The sequence below is a fragment of the Spinacia oleracea genome, chromosome 1, assembly GCF_020520425.1.
Source record: "Spinacia oleracea cultivar Varoflay chromosome 1, BTI_SOV_V1, whole genome shotgun sequence".
In the NCBI taxonomy this organism is placed as follows: domain Eukaryota; kingdom Viridiplantae; phylum Streptophyta; class Magnoliopsida; order Caryophyllales; family Amaranthaceae; genus Spinacia; species Spinacia oleracea.
Genome location: NC_079487.1, coordinates 112340431 through 112359355, shown reverse-complemented (window position 1 = coordinate 112359355; position 18925 = coordinate 112340431).

Genomic DNA, 18925 nt, shown 5'->3' with positions numbered 1-18925 from the left:
ACACTTGTGATTTTTGAGCAACGGGAAAAGTCCACAAGAAATTGCTATAATTATCCAAAAATAGAACATAATATTTATGACCGGATGTGGTGACTACGGGAGATGTCCATAGGTCACTTTGAACAATGTCGAATGGCAAAGTAGTAAATGACAAAGAATCGTAAAAAGGCAATTTAATTAATTTTCCCAAAGGACAGGAATTGCAAAACTGGTTCGAAGCCTTATTACATTTAATCAAAGCATTTCTACGTAAAGTACTAAGAATAACATTGCCCGGATGCCCCAAACGGGAATGCCAAATTTCTGATGAAGCAACATGAAAAGCAGAAGGAAGTGAAAGTGATGGTGGTGGCCGGAAATTGTTGTTGAAGGGATAAAGGGCGCCCGAGCTCTCACACCTCATTAGGTTGTTCCCCGTCCGCAAATCCTTCACGGAAAACCCAAAAGGATCAAATTCAACATAAATCATATTATCAGTAGTAAATTTTCGCACAGAAATAAGGTTTTTGATAAGCTTGGGGGCATGAAGGACATTCCTAAGGGTTAATGGGGGATCGGTTTTAGTAAGAGAAGTGCTCCCATAACCATTAACAGGAATCGTGCTACCATTTCCAACAACAATTTCATTATTTTTATCTTTGCTCAATTGAAAATAGGACGAGAGAGTACCTTGAGAGGACGTCATATGAGACGTGGCACCGGTATCCATGTACCAATTGTCGTCCGGTGGTTGAAAAGACATAGTATGCATAGCTTGCTCAATGTCAGTTGGGGTGTAGCTCGTTGGAGGAGCAGGGGCAGACATGTAGTAAGCTTGCTGTGGCCGAGCACCTAGAATCCCGGCATGTGGCGGTGGGCGTGGGGCTGGTTGACGGTATTGCAAGCTCGAGGAGGGGTATGGACACGGTGGGGTGGCCCACGGTTGAGGAGTCCAATGAGAAGCCCAAGGAGGGAACTTCCAGTAGGGCGGAGCTGGACTTTGTTGCTGTTGGTCCGAAGGGCGAGGCTGCTGGTTGCGGTTGCCAGACTGACCACCGTGCCGGTGGTTGTTACGGTGGTTGTGACCACCGCGGCCCCGGTTGTTTTTCTTGCCCTTGTAATTAGAATTGTTATGTCTGTTGGGATTTCCATGATGGGAAACCTGTGCTTGTTCATGGCTAGCAGAGTCATTAGAATGAGAGTGAATGAGAGCAGAGTCGGAGGTAATACCAGTGTCGCCGCCGTCGAGGAGGGACTCCTCTTCAAACTCTAGCATGGATCGAACCTCCTCAAAAGGTGGAAGGGGAACACGATGTTGAACATTCGTGCGGAAAGACTTGTACTCGAGGGTGAGCCCCTGCAAGAGACGAAGGACCATTCGGTCGTTTGACACAGGTTGGCCGACGTTACGAAGACTGTCGGACAGAACTTTGATACGGGTGCAGTATGGCTTGACACCGGAGAACTGATCAAGCTTGGTGGTGGTGAATTGAGAGTCAAGGTGCAAGGCCCTAGCAGATTTGTTACCTTGAAATAAACGCTCCAATCGTTTCCAAGCATCGAGAGCGGAATCGTCCTGGTTAAGAATCGTGTTGAGGAGGTCATTTGAGATGGTGCCATACACCCACTGACGCACTATGTCATCCAGGCGCTGCCATTGCAGCCTTGCAGCAGCCTTATCAGCGTCGGATTCAGAAGAGTCAGAAGCAGGAGTGGTGGAAGAAGGGACGATGTGTTCTATAACCAGGTTTGCACGACAGTGCAATTGGAAAAGGGTGGACCAGTTATTATACTGAGTGCCTTCGTAGTCCAAAGTTATTGGAATACAGGTTTTGATGTTGGGGACGGTTGTGGCAGGGTGGAGTTTAGCAATGTCTGCCATGACAGAGGAGAGAAGAGGGACGGTTGAGAAGGAGAAGAAGAACGGCTGCTAGGGTTAGGTAATCGAGAACCTACTCTGATACCATGTGAGAAATATTTGCCATCATGTTTGATTTTATTTTTTTTATATAAATAATTAGTTTTAGTGGGCGGTTAGTAGTATGAATATATGATTGGTGGCGGTTTCTTAAGATTCAAGTCCTACAATCTTCATTCTTTGATTCGGTTGTTTTATATCTTGCGGGAAGTAAGCGATTATGCATATAATTTATACTATTATCTCTTATGATTTTTATTTTATTTTATTTTTTTAAGAAAAAAAAAAGAACTTTATCGGATCTTTTAATGTGTATGGGTGCATATCACAGGAATATAGAAATTCGTTTTTCTGATTGATCAAGATTATTATGCTTTTATTAATTTGTTTGTTTTTTTTTTTTTTTGGTTCTACTACGAGGAGTTCCCACCGCTTTCGGCGAGGTAATCTCCCGTGGAAGTTTGCATGGGTACCTCGATGGGCAGCATCCCTCCCAGTTGAGATTTTTTCCATTCCCAAGGCTCGAACCCGAGACCTTGGTTAAGGAGCAAGAGGCCCTTAACCACTCATGCCAACCTCAATTGGTAATTTGTTTGTTTTATTAGTTACGGATTTTATTTGATGTGTTGCATACTTCATGCGGCCATACTTCAAAATACTAATCGAATTATCAACTACTCCGTACTCCGTAGTGTTTATCATTGTTTCATGGCAGTACGCGTGTTTTGATGTGCAATATAGCATGCAATATCAATTTTAGTAACCGCTAATCGTGCAGCAATATCAATTTTTGTATTTTTTTATATATATATTTATAGTAATTGCTTTGATTTCTTGATCATCACTCCCGAAGGAAATAACGGGTTATTAAAGTCACGTATGCCCCCTCATACACTAATGAGAATAGATCATGAAGAGATGTATTCAGTGGGTAGAATAATTTCTCTTACAATAGATGAGAATGGAATATATTCAAGGATCAGGAGAGATAGCTTTTAAGTTTTCAAAAATAGTGGTATATGGATCAAAATGATATAATGACGTTAAATGTGTTACACGTGTTGTTCATATTTCATTAACTCTTTTTATGAACACGAGTATGAATTTATGATATTATTATACCATCCTGAAGATGAATAAAAATGAATATGTTTATTGAAATTGATATGTACCACAATTATAACGCATACTCCATAAGAGTGCAAGTTATCTTTCCATAAGTTTTGTGAATTGTCTTGCCATTACAAACGAGACACCAATTTGTGTCGTTATATCACATCACAATATAAATTTTAGTATTTTATAATTACAATGATCACTTCGGGAAGATAACCGACGGTTATCGAATGAAATATATTATATGATATTATATACGTACGATGTGATAATTCTGGCCATCCGGATTTAAGAACACCTGTAATGAGAATTTGAAAATTCTTGTCAAATAAAAGTTTGTGTGCTGACATGTCGATGTACACTTCCTCATATGTTTTATATATTCAAATGCAAGACATAATGATGAGGTTGAGTTGTATTTCAATCGAATAGTTATAATGAATAGATTGAGAAAATAAATATAATAGATATTAATGACTTTGAAAACTTGTATAACGATAGGTGATTTGAAGTTCACCATTATAGTAAGTGACCTGAAATTCACCATAATGATAGTAGGTGACTTGAAGATCACCAAAAAGTTTACAAGCGTTTTGTGATTGATTTAAGTATCATACATCTCTTGATTGGGGCAATCACATGTCAGCACGAAATGAGAAAATATGAAGAAGAAAAAAATACAACCGCACAGTGCATCTACTCCCCATGATCAATGTTAATCTTCAGAAGAGAACGAAAGTATGAAACATTTATTAAAATACAAATTGAAAAGTGTATTTTTAGTTGGTGAAGGATTTTATCCCCCATAATATATTTAAAATATTTTCCCAACTTAGGGGGAGACGAGCTAGAATAAGTTGGCAAACTTGAAAGATAATAGATTGATCACATATGAGTAAGTGTGCATGACAGCTTTATGTCCTCAAAATATGTTTGGACATAAATATCCATGACGTAATTATGTTAAGTTTTACATGTCTAGAGACATAAATGTATATGATAGTCATAATGCTCGATGTTACATATAGTAAGTGTTGAGAAATATATATCTTGCCAATATTTATTTAAATCTCTACATACCTGAAGTGTAGATTGTATATACGGTTTCAAAATAGTGATAAGATATAGATTTATTTATATGAAAAGAGCAAGATAATGCAGTTGATGATATTATTGAAAATAAAGAAAACATTAATATATAGTGTATGAAATACCCTTGAAGTGGTATAGATATCTGAATTATAATAGATGGCTCATGAGAAAATATAAATGGTACCTATTGAATAAGTATTCAGATATCATTGGTGAATAGCATGTAAAGTAATTTTTGATGATACCGGTATATGATGAAACCGAATTATAATGAATATTCGAGAAATAATGGAATTTGAATAGGGGATCGTAAAACTATGTCTATTTCGACGTAGACATAACTATAGTGATCAAATGAGCTCATGGACCTGAAGTCCAACAAGTTATGGATTTGAAATATCCACACTGTATAGTATTTTGCATTTGAAACTTAAATTCATATACATGTGTAGTTAATAGGTAAATGCATCATTCATCATGCACTTAATTTTGTGTTATCATGGTATGACTTTGATTTATCCAGTTATAATTTCATATTACATGTTTCAAAACTATTATGATGTCGTATATGAATATGCACCATAGAATGGTAAGAAGTATTTGCAACTTTAAGGAAATTTATAAGAGGCGGTTATGGCTTCATGATCATTGGGCTAGTAGTTGCAAAAGAAATATGTAATGTTTATTTAATAGAATGTTATGAATAATGCAAATAAGATGAGTTCCTGAAGAACTTATACATGATGTTCTTAATATCTAGCCATTTAAGTTTTGCATATGAATATCACAACCTTGATGAGATATTATCAAACTCTTAAAGAGTTTTTTGAATTATCGTCTCAACCAGTAGATTGAGTACTTGAGAATTATGAAATATACATATTAATTAATTCACGGAAGAATTCTTGTACAAATATGAGTTGATTCAAAATATAAGAGAAAGACATATAATATTATTACAATGAGTTTAATTTTATGGTCCAGAAGAACCATAAATAACAGTATTACATATGTTATGTTGGAAATAATGCAAAGAAAGAGTTTTACCATTTTGTGAAAATGTCCCACATTGGTAGAAATGAAAAGTATGCATTTCAAGTGGAGTATTTAAAGAAAAGGGCTTTGTCCAACATGGAAAGAAAATGAATTTTTCCCTTTGTTTAAATATAGGGAAGTAATGTTTAAACTTTGAAGTACTTCCCCTAGTGGTGTGGGCTAGAAGGGGGCATCCTCGCGCGCTGCCACCTTGTTCGGCCGGTTCGTGTTTGTGGCACGTGCGCGCACCATTTGGGTCAAGACGTAATCGGCGGTCCAGTTATTATGAGACCATTCAGTTACGTAGCTCACTCCATAACCTTAATGACAGAATCGTAACCGCCCCTTGATTTACGTTAAACGGTTCCTTGATTATTGCCTACGTTTTAATCTCCCATTTAAATTCCGATCTTCGATTTTTATTACGTCATTAAAATGTGATTTTCGGTTACAAAATGTTGTTGCTATATAAATAAGTTCTTGGGATCATTTCAAACACACCGAAAATTCTAACTCTCTTTCTCTTCTGTTCATCTAAATTCTGAGCATTATTATGAGTTTCAAATTCCTCCTTAGTTGAGTGCACATTTTGGAGGAACGCTATGTTAAATCTTGGGGGGCAACGCCATTTCCGATTGCACCATAGTCGGGGCGAATTTTGCTTCTAAGACAGTGTTTTATAACACGTCACAGCTTTTCATACATCAAATATACGACCCGCATTTTCTTAACAATTTTTCGGATTTTGCAGTATTACTTCCTACAATTTAGAAGCAAAATTTATCATCTGCGAAATCTGATTATGGTTTCTTCTCTTCTCAAAAATTTATGATCTTTTTATGATTAGTAAGGGAAAGATATTAGAGTTTTTGAATGAGAGATAATGGAAATTTAAAAAGGGTTTCCATAGATATTTTATTCACGTTTTTCTGGGAGCAGTCTCAAAGATTGACCCCAATCGAGGGTCATCCCTAGTCCGATTGTCTTGAAATTTTGACACAATATCCGGGAGATCTTGGGCTTGATTTTCAACGGTCGGATTGTCAATTGATGATTTAGATCGTCAGTTACAGCTACAACATCAGACCTGATTTTTCTGAACACGAAAAGTTAAAAGTAGATTCTTGGAGAAGATGATTGATGAGTGGTGGCTAGATGTCGTGATAGAGAATTGCTTGAAGATTTTGGAATTTCATACAATACACATCTTTGATTTAATATCAAGGGAGGTTCATTCGAAACTAACTCTTTTAAAGTTATTATGATTATCTTAACATGTTCATTTCTAGTATCCATTTCAACATATTTTTTTTGTGAAGTTGACAACAATAAGATTGATGTTTATATTGTCATATGAGATTCGTTGGAATTATTACTAGAAAGTATAAGACTTGGATTATTAGTTGTGTATGAGCATGTTATTGGATTCTCTAGTTTATTATGGTTTCATGCTTAAATTCATGACGAGACCCTAATTTTATGAGATATATGCTTGGTCTTTGAAAGAATAATGTTGTTGATAGAATCTTTATGTACTTGCTAATAAGGTATTTAGCAAGTAGTTTATTTCTAGTGATGATTAGATTATTAATCTTTGTACCTTGTTATTTCAAAGTATGCTCTAGTCATGGTAAAAATGGAATACGTGATTTCAAATCCGTTTAATTACCATGCATTTTGGGTATGTAACTTCCTAAATGTTCCTTATACATTGTTGGCAATATGGATATTTATTGGAGTTGTATGTGTACCCATTTGAGCTAGTTTTTGGAAGTTTGTGATGACTTCCTATTTCTTAAGAGATTGAGATTATGAAAGCAAACTAAGTTAAAATCTTTTTCCTTGGGAAATTTCTTTGTGAAGAGTTAAGCATAATGTTTTCTTGGGTGTCTACCTAATTTTCTAGTCACTATACTTTTGGGAATTGGACCATTAATCATGTCATGATTAGTATGGTGTTGTTTAAGATTTTTTTTTTATGATTGAGTCTAGTTAGACTTATTATTCTCACAATGTGTTGATGCTAAACCTTCTAGAACTTACTTTAATCCAATTACTTCTAGACTAACCGAATTGCTTGGATTAATTCACTCGAACAAAGTACCACATAAGAAGTTAGACAAAACCCCTCATTAGTTGTGGAAAGGGAATGGACCCAACCTGAAATATCTGAAAGTATGGGGTATTTAGCTAAAGTTGGTTTGTCTTCTTTTAAACGGGAAAACATTGGTCAAAGACTCTTGATGTTGTGTTTGTTAGTTATGCTGGAAACAATGCAACGTATATGTTCATGTGGTTGAATGATAGGTCAATGCGTGAATCTAGAGATGCTAAATTCTTTGACATATTTTCCCCCTTAAGGAAAATTATATTCCACGTGGTGATTCTCATGATGTTTCACATGATGTATCTGTGTCTGTTCCCTCTTCCTCTTCTATGCCTTTACCTTCTCCTGATATTCAAAGTGATATTGTAGAACCTAGGAAAAGTAAGAGGCGTCGTGTTAGGTTATGATACATATGACATTACATAGATCATGCGGAAACAACCATTAACCCAGGAAACATATTATTTACACATAATCATTTAGCATAGTTTAGATGCATACTCTTTGTTGCGTGCCTTCCCTAGCTGCGCCCGAACCGAACAAGAACAAGTCTTTTAGGACTCCAAGTGTCGTCCCTCCGTAGATAGTCCACAGCACGTCCGGATCCGCCTTAAGATTGACCAACTAGAATCGCCCTTAAGGTACTCAGAAAATTCGGCACTTTTGGGGCAAGATGGGTGTTTGAATTTTCTCTCAAAAAACTCACTTTTGAATACTTTGAAACTTGTGTATAAATTATGACCCCTAGGCCTTTATTTATAGAGTTATGGAAAAGGAATCGTAATCCTAGTAGGATGCGAATTAATTGGAATTAGAATTCTACATGAATTCTACTTAATCAATTTATCCAATAGGAATAGACATTTAATCATACACTGACTCTTGCAGATTCAGGAATCTCGCATGAGCTCAAACTCACCACACACGGCAGCCACAAGGGCTGCCCACGCATGCGAGCAGCAGCCCACGCAGCGCGGCCCACGCATGCGTGGCCTTGTGCGCGCTGGGCTGTGGCGTGCGTGCTTGCTGGGCGATGGCCTGGCTTCGTGCTGGGCCTTCGTCCGGCAGGCCTCGTCCGATGCTAATTCGTACGATACGCTTCCGATTAAATTTCCATTTCCGGAATCTATTTCCGATACGAACAATATTTAATATTTCCGATTCCGGAATTAATTTCCGTTTCGAACAAATATTTAATATTTCCGTTTCCGGAATTATTTTCCGATTCCGGTAATATTTCCGATTCTGACAATATTTCCGTTTCCGGCAATATTTCCGATTCTGGTAATATTTCCATTTCCAACAATATTTTCCGATACGTACCATGTTTCCGTTTCCGGCAACATCTACGACTTGGATAATATTCATATTTCCGATACGATCCATATTTCCGTTTCCGGCAATATCATCGTTTCCGGAGTATTCATTTCTTGCCTGTGACGATCTTAGCTCCCACTGAAACCAAGATCCGTCGGTTCCGAATATTCATAGATGGAGTATTTAATGCCATTAAATACTTGATCCGTTTACGTACTATTTGTGTGACCCTACGGGTTCAGTCAAGAGTAAGCTGTGGATTAATATCATTAATTCCACTTGAACTGAAGCGGCCTCTAGCTAGGCATTCAGCTCACTTGATCTCACTGAATTATTAACTTGTTAATTAATACTGAACCGCATTTATTAGACTTAACATAGAATGCATACTTGGACCAAGGGCATTATTTCCTTCAGTCTCCCACTTGTCCTTAGGGACAAGTGTGCATTTCCTAATTCCTTTGTCGCTCGATGCTTGCTCTTGAACATAAGGTAAGAGTTGTCATCCTTATTATGTCCAGAGGTGTTCCTCGGTTTCAGAGTTCAACTGATCAAATAAACAGATAATCATAGCCTATGATTCATCCGAGCACGGCCATGCATTTCACAGTTTCTAGCTCTCCGAGTGGCCTTGTACAACTTTTGAGCATCTCATCCCGATTTATGGGAGGACAATCCCAATCTTGCGATCTTGAGATTAGACTTCGTTTGATAGGTGATTACCTGAGCGTTGCCTTTATAGCCTCCTTTTACGGTGCGACGGTTGGTCAACGTCAAAGCAACCAGTTCTCAAACAAGTAATCTCAAATCACTCAGGTATTGAGGATTTAGTGTCTAATAATTTAATGAAATTTACTTATGACAGACTTTCATCTCTTACAGTAAAGTTTCATAGGTCTTGTCCGATACTAGTCTTCCCAAAGTAAGTATCTATGCAAATGATTATGACATTGCCATGTCCACATAGTTCAAGAAACAGAACTACTAGTCATCTTGCATTCTAATCGTCTAACGTTTTCTATGCGTCCAATTTTATAGAAAACTCCGATTAGGGACCATTTTCAACCTTTGACATTCAAGTTCACTTGATAGACATTTCTTAGTCACAGGACTGGTCCTGACAGTCTATCTTGAATATATCGTCAAATTTGAAGGGACTCATCATTTAATACTAAACCAAGATTAAATGGAATATGAAAATACATTTCATATATGATAAATGTTCAACCCCAATGTTTTATAACCATGGGCCTCAAACCCATCTTCTAAAACAATTCATGGAATTCAAAGCTATGCTTGATTTCCAGTGCTACAACATGAGTGTTGCTTCTCACTTGTTGCATAGGTTTAGTTATCATGCTTTGCCAATCTTAATATCCTTTTCATCGAATGTTCTTCGAGATATGATGATAAGATCTTTTCGAGTTTGTTTATTATGTGATCTAGTCTTTCTTACTTCGATGGTGGTATTACTCATTTTGCAATGAAGAACCATCAAGTTAGCAGACGTTTTTCTTGCTTCAAGAGTGGTTCTACGCATTTTTCAATGAAGAACCATCGAGCCAGCAGACAGGTGATCTACCCAAGTTCAGTGAAGAACTTTAAACAACCCTGTTTTATTGCTTCTTAGGCAATAATTACTTTTACTTCAACTGTTTAGGTTGCTAGTGATGCTTTGTTTGGATTTACTTATCCAAGCAGTTCACAGATATGTGGAAGACTTTCCAGCTGTATCTTAGAACATAGAAATTAATATTTTAATTTCCCACGCAACAACTCATGGTCTCCAACCCATGTTGCCATTTCAAAACACGATGCTCTATAGCTCGTCCTTATCAATGGTTAACTCCAAAGGGTCTTGCTTGATCCTTTGCCAGTGTTTATGCGTGTAGCATCAATATTTAGCATATCTTTATTTCCTTGAATCAAGAACTATTCCTATGTACCTTTTCAAGTACCATAAGTATTCTTGATCTCAATCTAGTTGATCTTCACTTAGATCAATAGAGACTGGTATATGTTCGTCATGCCTAAAGTCATACGATACGTTTTTGGCGATCCTCATATTATATCATACATGATAAATTCTTTTGGAGAATAATTCCCAATTGAATTCTATTCATGTAACTTTAGCTTATCTAGTTTCAGTAGATACTGAATCCAGCTAAATTCTTTGACATATAATATAGGTTAAGAATCTCATTTAGACTCTTTGATGTTTAACTTAGTAAATGCTTATACATAGTTCAAACATCCTTTACTTAGATTTATTCACATGGGTCGAATATCTCCAATGGAGACTTTCGTGTTTGATTTAGTAAATGCCATTACTTAATCCAAAACAATATCATAAGATTTTTGTAAATAGATCTTAATACCCAGTATGTACTAAGTTTCGCCATGGTCCATCATTGATGAATTATTTCAAATCTAAGTCATTAGCATTTGAATGTTATTTCACAATAGAGAGATATGTGTGTAATACACATAGGACCAATTAAGTTTTAAGTACTCCCACTAAACTTCTTATATATCTATAAGAATCATGTATCTTTTATGAAACTAAAATACTTATTAGCTTCACTAAAATACATTTCTAATTCCCAATTGCTTGCTTAAATATGTACTTAGATTTCATAAGCTAGCTTTCTTTTTCAAGCATTTATTTGGATCCACAAATCCTATGACATACCATGTACATAGTTTATTCCAACATTTGATTGAGGAATACGTTTTGTCATCCAATTGCTATATGTACCAATATGCAATCATTTCTTGAATTATAGACTTGAGCATTACGATTATGCATGAGGTTTCAACACAATCCACATCGTGAATTTGCTTGTAACTTTTAGCAACTAATCTAGCTTTGTGTGTGAACACAATTCAATGTTTGATGGTTTTTTATCCTTTAAAACAAACTTGCAACCAATAGGTGTGAAACTATTCTTGCAAATCAACAAAATTTCAATTTTGTCATCAAAACATTGAGTATGTTTTATGGCCTCTAACCATTTAAAACATTTGAGTCTATATATGGCCTCTAACCATTTTAGGGAATCTGGGTTTCGTCATAGCTTTCTTACAAGTCACAAACTCATTAATCTACATGATAATAGTTTGACTGCAAGTTGTAGGTTTCTTCACTATCTGATGGAAGAATCGCATAGCTTCAATGACCTGAACTCCACGTTTCTTCACTATCTAATAGAAGAATCTCATAGTTCCAGTGACTTGAACTCTATGCCTACTAGGGTATAGAACATCAAACAATAGAATATCAATAGCCACTTGAAAGTCCTTTGAATATTCTGTTCTCCTTGAAGCACTTGTAAAGTCTTCTAAGAGAAGTCTATTCTTTAAAGCCACTTCTAAAGTCTTAAAGAATAAGTTCGGATTTTCTGAAGCACTTCGAAAAGCCTCCGGAATGTCCGTTTATGTTTGTTGTTCGCCTCGAAGACTTTCGAGGTCTATTTAATATTCTGTTCTCCTTGAAGCACTTGTAAAGTCTTCTAAGAGAAGTCTATTCTTTAAAGCCACTTCTAAAGTCTTAAAGAATAAGTTCGGATTTTCTGAAGCACTTCGAAAAGCCTCCGGAATGTCCGTTTATGTTTGTTGTTCGCCTCGAAGACTTTCGAGGTCTATTTTCTCCCACTTGTCATTTTGGAAACGAATCTCCAAAAGGACATTATTTCGAGCAAACAAACATTATGTTCTCAAAAAATTCGTGGTAGAAACAATACCCTTGTGTCTCATTTGAATAAATCACAATGAAACATATATCTATACTTGGGCCTTAGTTTGTCGAATGACAAACACTAAGCTCCCACTGAGTTTTGCAACTCTCTAGATATATTTTATGAAAAGTTACTCTGAAATTACTTTTCAATAGCTTTGACGAATTTGGTTTAGTTTGGTGGTAGTTGAGCATTTTGTTTTAGAAATTATAGGAAAAGTCTTTATGATTCATCATTAATCGAATCAAGTACTAATTGACTTCAATTATTCCAACTAAGATATGCCATATCTTATGGAGTTAGATTGTGAAATTACAACACACAATCATTGATGATCATATTTGGTCTCAAGTAATCATTAACATGATCTAACCTAGATCTTTATGATTTCTTGCCAAGTGGATTTTATACTTCTGAATCTTTGAACTAGCCAAACAGATTCAACTTATATCACATTTGAGTAAATAAACCTACATTTACTCAAATCCATGCGAAATAATAAAGTCATAAAATATTTCTTTAGCTTTGAACTCTATTGTCTAGGCGTTCTAACAATAGTTCACATCTTTTGTTACTTTCAACAAGTAAGACTAGCTTGTCTTAAGTTGATCTAGAAATCAACCAACTTTCAAAAGTCCATCAAAATAGAGCTTATGAATGTTAACTTGTTGATATGGTCTAAGCAACAATGCCAAAGATTTAATGGAACTCAAATCAAGGGTTTGATTTGAACCTAGTAAAGTTCTTTAAAGAGTTGTTTGTTTTAATCAAGCATATTGACTCAACCAGTAATTGACCATTTCATTCAAATAAACAAACAAACATTGTTTTTGTTCTTCTGAATGTGAGTCTTTCTGTGTTTGAAACAGAAATTTAGGTATGCTGATTATGGAACAAAGTAGCCATTAAGTTCCAGCCTTTGAAAGGACTTAAAACAAACTAGATGACCCTACAATTAATGTAGCAATGCCATGCTTCATTTCCCACTTGTAGGTCATTAGTGTATCCTAGCTTCCATTGTTTGAGTTATTACCGAAGTAAGAACCTCAAGCGGTATATGATACCAAGGAAGTTTGATTGCTAGGTTACTTCTCTTTAAATATAAACTTATAGGTAGAAACGGAATCGTAAATTCCTTTCATTGTTCCTCGTCTTCCTATTTCTTGTACCCTTTCTTATAGTCTTAAGAATTGAATTCTTTAGTGTTGACCTTTATACTTTGTTAGACATGTCCAATGTCACCAACAAGGTTCTTTACCATTTATGTTGAATATTTTGTTCCAACTAGATGATCTTACCAGAAGCTTCTAAAGTTCTCTAAGCACCGATCTATTTGAATGTCTAGGGACTAGACTCATTCGAGAATTAAATGGACAAAGATATTAGGTTGTTAACCATTGGTAAAGCTGAGCGTATTAAACTCAATGCTTTATGATCTCAAAACTACAGTGTATTTTGAATTCACAAGCACCAACTGGTTTGCCATTCGATTTTGATATTCGAAAACAACCATAAAAGTCGATATAAGAAACGTACATTTTAAATTGCTCACTTTCTCTCTTTTCCGTGAATCGTTCTTGGATTCACTACCAATCGAGGAAATTTACTGTTACCTTTCTAAAAGGATTTATTGCAGTGCAAGATATTTAATTATAAACAATAATTAAAACATACATTGAAGCATGCAAAGTCTAAACATTTATCATGAATAATAACTTGAAATTAAAGCAACCATGCAATTCAAACAAGTTATTAGCATTTTATTCGATTTTATTGTTCCGGCAGGTGTGAATAAAATGATTCCAAGATCCTAAAACCATTGAAGAATTAAGCACAGTTTGTCGACTCAATTCTAAAACATTTTAGGTAAGCAAAAGCCTTTTGCTAATAGTCTAGAAACTACTCTTGGTTGATAGGTACGTCTAAGAACTTGTTAGGTAAACCTATCGATTTTGCCACGACATAAAAGGACTCCTTACTTATATCGTTGAGTTTCACCAAAACTAACATGTACTCACAATTATTTGTGTACCTTGCCCCTTTAGGACCAATAAGTAACACCTCGCTGAGCGAAAACTATTACTAGATTGATGTAAAGGATATCCAAGCAAGTGTATATTTTGGCATGGCACCTTTTAACTCAATTTTTAAGTTTGGAACTTAAGGCTCTTACTATGTTGGTTAGATTTTAAGTGAACTAAAATCCTTAATCATGCAACATAATCAAGCTTTTGATCTCATGCATTTTAAGACATATTTAAAACAATAAATAACTTAAAACATGCATAAGATATTTGTGATCTAGTATGGCCCGACTTCATCTTGAAGCTTTAACTTCAAAGTCCGTCTTGAAAATCTCCGTGGGAGGCACCATTTTCTTCAAATAGGATAAGCTATAACTAATTACAACTATTTGATGGTACGCAGACCATATTTGAATTGAAAAACAACTTTGGTACTTTAGACCAATTACATTCAAATTAATGGTACGCAGACCATATTTTCTATCCTATTTGGGCCATACTAGTCACTTCATAACCTGCAAAACAGTACATATACAATATATACCATTCACCCATTCATTATCATGAATGGCCCACATAGCTGGTTAGTTAAACACATTATGCATCACGTAAACATTTGCAGCAATTAATCAAGGGCACCAATAATCTACCAATTATTCAGTCCTTATTAATTCTAATCGAGTTGTTTTAACCTTAAGGATTTGTAGACCTAATCAAGAGTTTATGACTAAAAGCACTCCCACTCAAACCAATAAATTCGTATGCTTTACTAATTTTAAACATAAAATTGTATTTCTAGTCTAACCGGAAACATACAAATTTAATTAAAATTTAAAGCTCATATAAATTTATAATTGAATCCAAAAATTTAATTTTAATTTCAGTCACATTTAAATTAATTTATGATTTTAATTTTAGTAAAATAATTAGAATAAATGCCATTTATTATAATTATAATATTCAAAATTAAAATCCAAGAAATTAATTCAAATTATTAATTTTAAAATCAATTAAAATTTACGTGAACTGAAATTTTCAAATTAAACATTCAAAACGATCTAATCGTAACGCAAACACCCTACGCGTTGCACGCCCATGGGCTGTACGCACACAGCCATTGCTGGCCATGTGCGCGCAGCCCATGCGCTCGTTGCATAGCTGCTGCTGTCCCATACGCAAGCCTCCGCACAGCGCCCACCGCACGCGAGCTATCGCTCGCAGCGCGCGCGCGTTACCGCGCTCGCTGGTGCGCGAGATCGCTCGCTGGTGCGCGCGAGCCATCGCTCGCTGGGGCGCTGCATCGCTCGCTGGCGCGCGAGATCGCGCGCTGGCGCGCGAGATCGCTCGCTGGTGCGCGCGAGCCATCGCTCGCTGGGGCGCTGCATCGCTCGCTGGCGCGCGAGATCGCGCGCTGGCGCGCGAGATCGCTCGCTGGTGCGCGCGAGTGATGCTGGGCGCAGCGCTCGTGGCACGCGAGCTTGCGCTCGCTGCGCACGAGGCTGCGCGCTGTTGTGCGAGGCAGCGCGCGCTGTGGCGCAGCTCGCTTGCTGCCCACACGCGACTGCCTTGGCTCGCCCCTCGCCCATGCCCATACGTTCATTGCTCGTGGCACACGACACAAGGCAGGGCTGCTGCCTTGTGCTCGTGCACTACGCCCTTGCTCATTGCATTCGTGCCGCACGGGCGACGAGCTCCCTTGCTCGTCGTTGCATGCCCGCATTATACAACACCCCTTAAGGGTAACACGAAGCGTCCATTGCTTCGCGCGTGCAAGTTATTTGAACGAATCGCATAAAATTTAAAATTTATATTTAAAATTAATGACAAATTAATAAATAATATTAATTTCATAATTTTAGGGCGAAAAAATCGAAAATTTATTATCCAATTGATTTCCGATTGATATGGATTCAAGTCTAGGTCATAAAAATTTAAAATTTATCGTAAATTTACAATTTTTATGGTGGTTTTTAATCATAGGTTTCTAATTAAATTACAATTAATTATGAAAATCAAATTAATTCTAAATTATTCTAATTTTCAACAAATTAATCATAATTACAAATTAGATTGCATAATTAACAAGACTAGGCATTCAAACTTGTTAAACATATGCAATAGGTCAATCAAAAATTCAAGATTTATCAACAAGAATCGCAAATATTTAATTTAACATCTTAAATTTACGAAATTTTGCATTCGAAAAACTAAAACCTTCGAAAAGTCATAGTTAGGCTTCGAATTTGAGAATTCTGGGTTCGGCAGAAAAAAACTATTTTTGTCAAAATTTTAGAATGCCTTTTACATGCGGAATTGACACAAAAATCACTCAATTCGGATGAGTAATGAAGAAACTGCCGAAAAACTGCGTACGTATAATTAAATAAACGCAATTTGCAATTAATTAACAATTACGAAAATTAATCACCCCTTTTAATTCTTGCAAATTTGTAATATTTAACCATGTTCATGCAATTTAGATTATGAAAATAATAAGGGGCTCGTGATACCACTGTTAGGTTATGATACATATGACATTACATAGATCATGCGGAAACAACCATTAACCCAGGAAACATATTATTTACACATAATCATTTAGCATAGTTTAGATGCATACTCTTTGTTGCGTGCCTTCCCTAGCTGCGCCCGAACCGAACAAGAACAAGTCTTTTAGGACTCCAAGTGTCGTCCCTCCGTAGATAGTCCACAGCACGTCCGGATCCGCCTTAAGATTGACCAACTAGAATCGCCCTTAAGGTACTCAGAAAATTCGGCACTTTTGGGGCAAGATGGGTGTTTGAATTTTCTCTCAAAAAACTCACTTTTGAATACTTTGAAACTTGTGTATAAATTATGACCCCTAGGCCTTTATTTATAGAGTTATGGAAAAGGAATCGTAATCCTAGTAGGATGCGAATTAATTGGAATTAGAATTCTACATGAATTCTACTTAATCAATTTATCCAATAGGAATAGACATTTAATCATACACTGACTCTTGCAGATTCAGGAATCTCGCATGAGCTCAAACTCACACACACACGGCAGCCACAAGGGCTGCCCACGCATGCGAGCAGCAGCCCACGCAGCGCGGCCCACGCATGCGTGGCCTTGTGCGCGCTGGGCTGTGGCGTGCGTGCTTGCTGGGCGATGGCCTGGCTTCGTGCTGGGCCTTCGTCCGGCAGGCCTCGTCCGATGCTAATTCGTACGATACGCTTCCGATTAAATTTCCATTTCCGGAATCTATTTCCGATACGAACAATATTTAATATTTCCGATTCCGGAATTAATTTCCGTTTCGAACAAATATTTAATATTTCCGTTTCCGGAATTATTTTCCGATTCCGGTAATATTTCCGATTCTGACAATATTTCCGTTTCCGGCAATATTTCCGATTCTGGTAATATTTCCATTTCCAACAATATTTTCCGATACGTACCATGTTTCCGTTTCCGGCAACATCTACGACTTGGATAATATTCATATTTCCGATACGATCCATATTTCCGTTTCCGGCAATATCATCGTTTCCGGAGTATTCATTTCTTGCCTGTGACGATCTTAGCTCCCACTGAAACCAAGATCCGTCGGTTCCGAATATTCATAGATGGAGTATTTAATGCCATTAAATACTTGATCCGTTTACGTACTATTTGTGTGACCCTACGGGTTCAGTCAAGAGTAAGCTGTGGATTAATATCATTAATTCCACTTGAACTGAAGCGGCCTCTAGCTAGGCATTCAGCTCACTTGATCTCACTGAATTATTAACTTGTTAATTAATACTGAACCGCATTTATTAGACTTAACATAGAATGCATACTTGGACCAAGGGCATTATTTCCTTCACGTCGGACTAAAACTAGCTATGGTCTTGGTTTTTTACTGTGGTTTTATCTGAACTCAATGATGTGGATGAAATAGATGAGTTAGTTGTATTTATTCACTTGTTTGATGATGAGCCTAAAACTTTTGATAATTAGGCCATGAGTTCAATCGATGCTAGTTTTTAGAAAGAGGCGGTTAACAATGAAATAAAGTCCATTATGTCTAATCATAGATGAGAACTAGTTAAATTACCTAAAGTTAGTAAAGTTAGCCATTGGTTGTAAATGGTTTCTTTTTTTTTTTTTTTTTAAAAAGGAAAATGAAAACTGATGGTGCAGTTGACTGGTACATTGCAAGGTTTGTAATTAAGGGTTTCGCTTAAAATTTTGGTGTTGATTTCTTTTATACTTACTGACTTGTAACTAAGTTCGCCACTATTCATGATATACTTTCTTTAGCTTCAAGTTACAAGTTAATTGTGCATCAGATGGATGTAATAACTGTTTTTTTAATGGCGACTTAGAGTAGGAATTATATATGGTTCAACCTCTTGGTTTTGTAGTTCCAAGACAGGAACATACATTCTGTAAGTTAAAGAAATCTTTGATGGTTTGAAATAGGCTCCAAAACAGTGGTACGAAAAGTTTCATAAAACTATATTGAGTTTTGGATTCATTGTGAACCGTGATGATGCTTGTGTGTACCAAAAAAATGTTTGGTTCTGATTGTGTTATCGTCTGCTTATATGTAGATGATGTGTTGATTTTT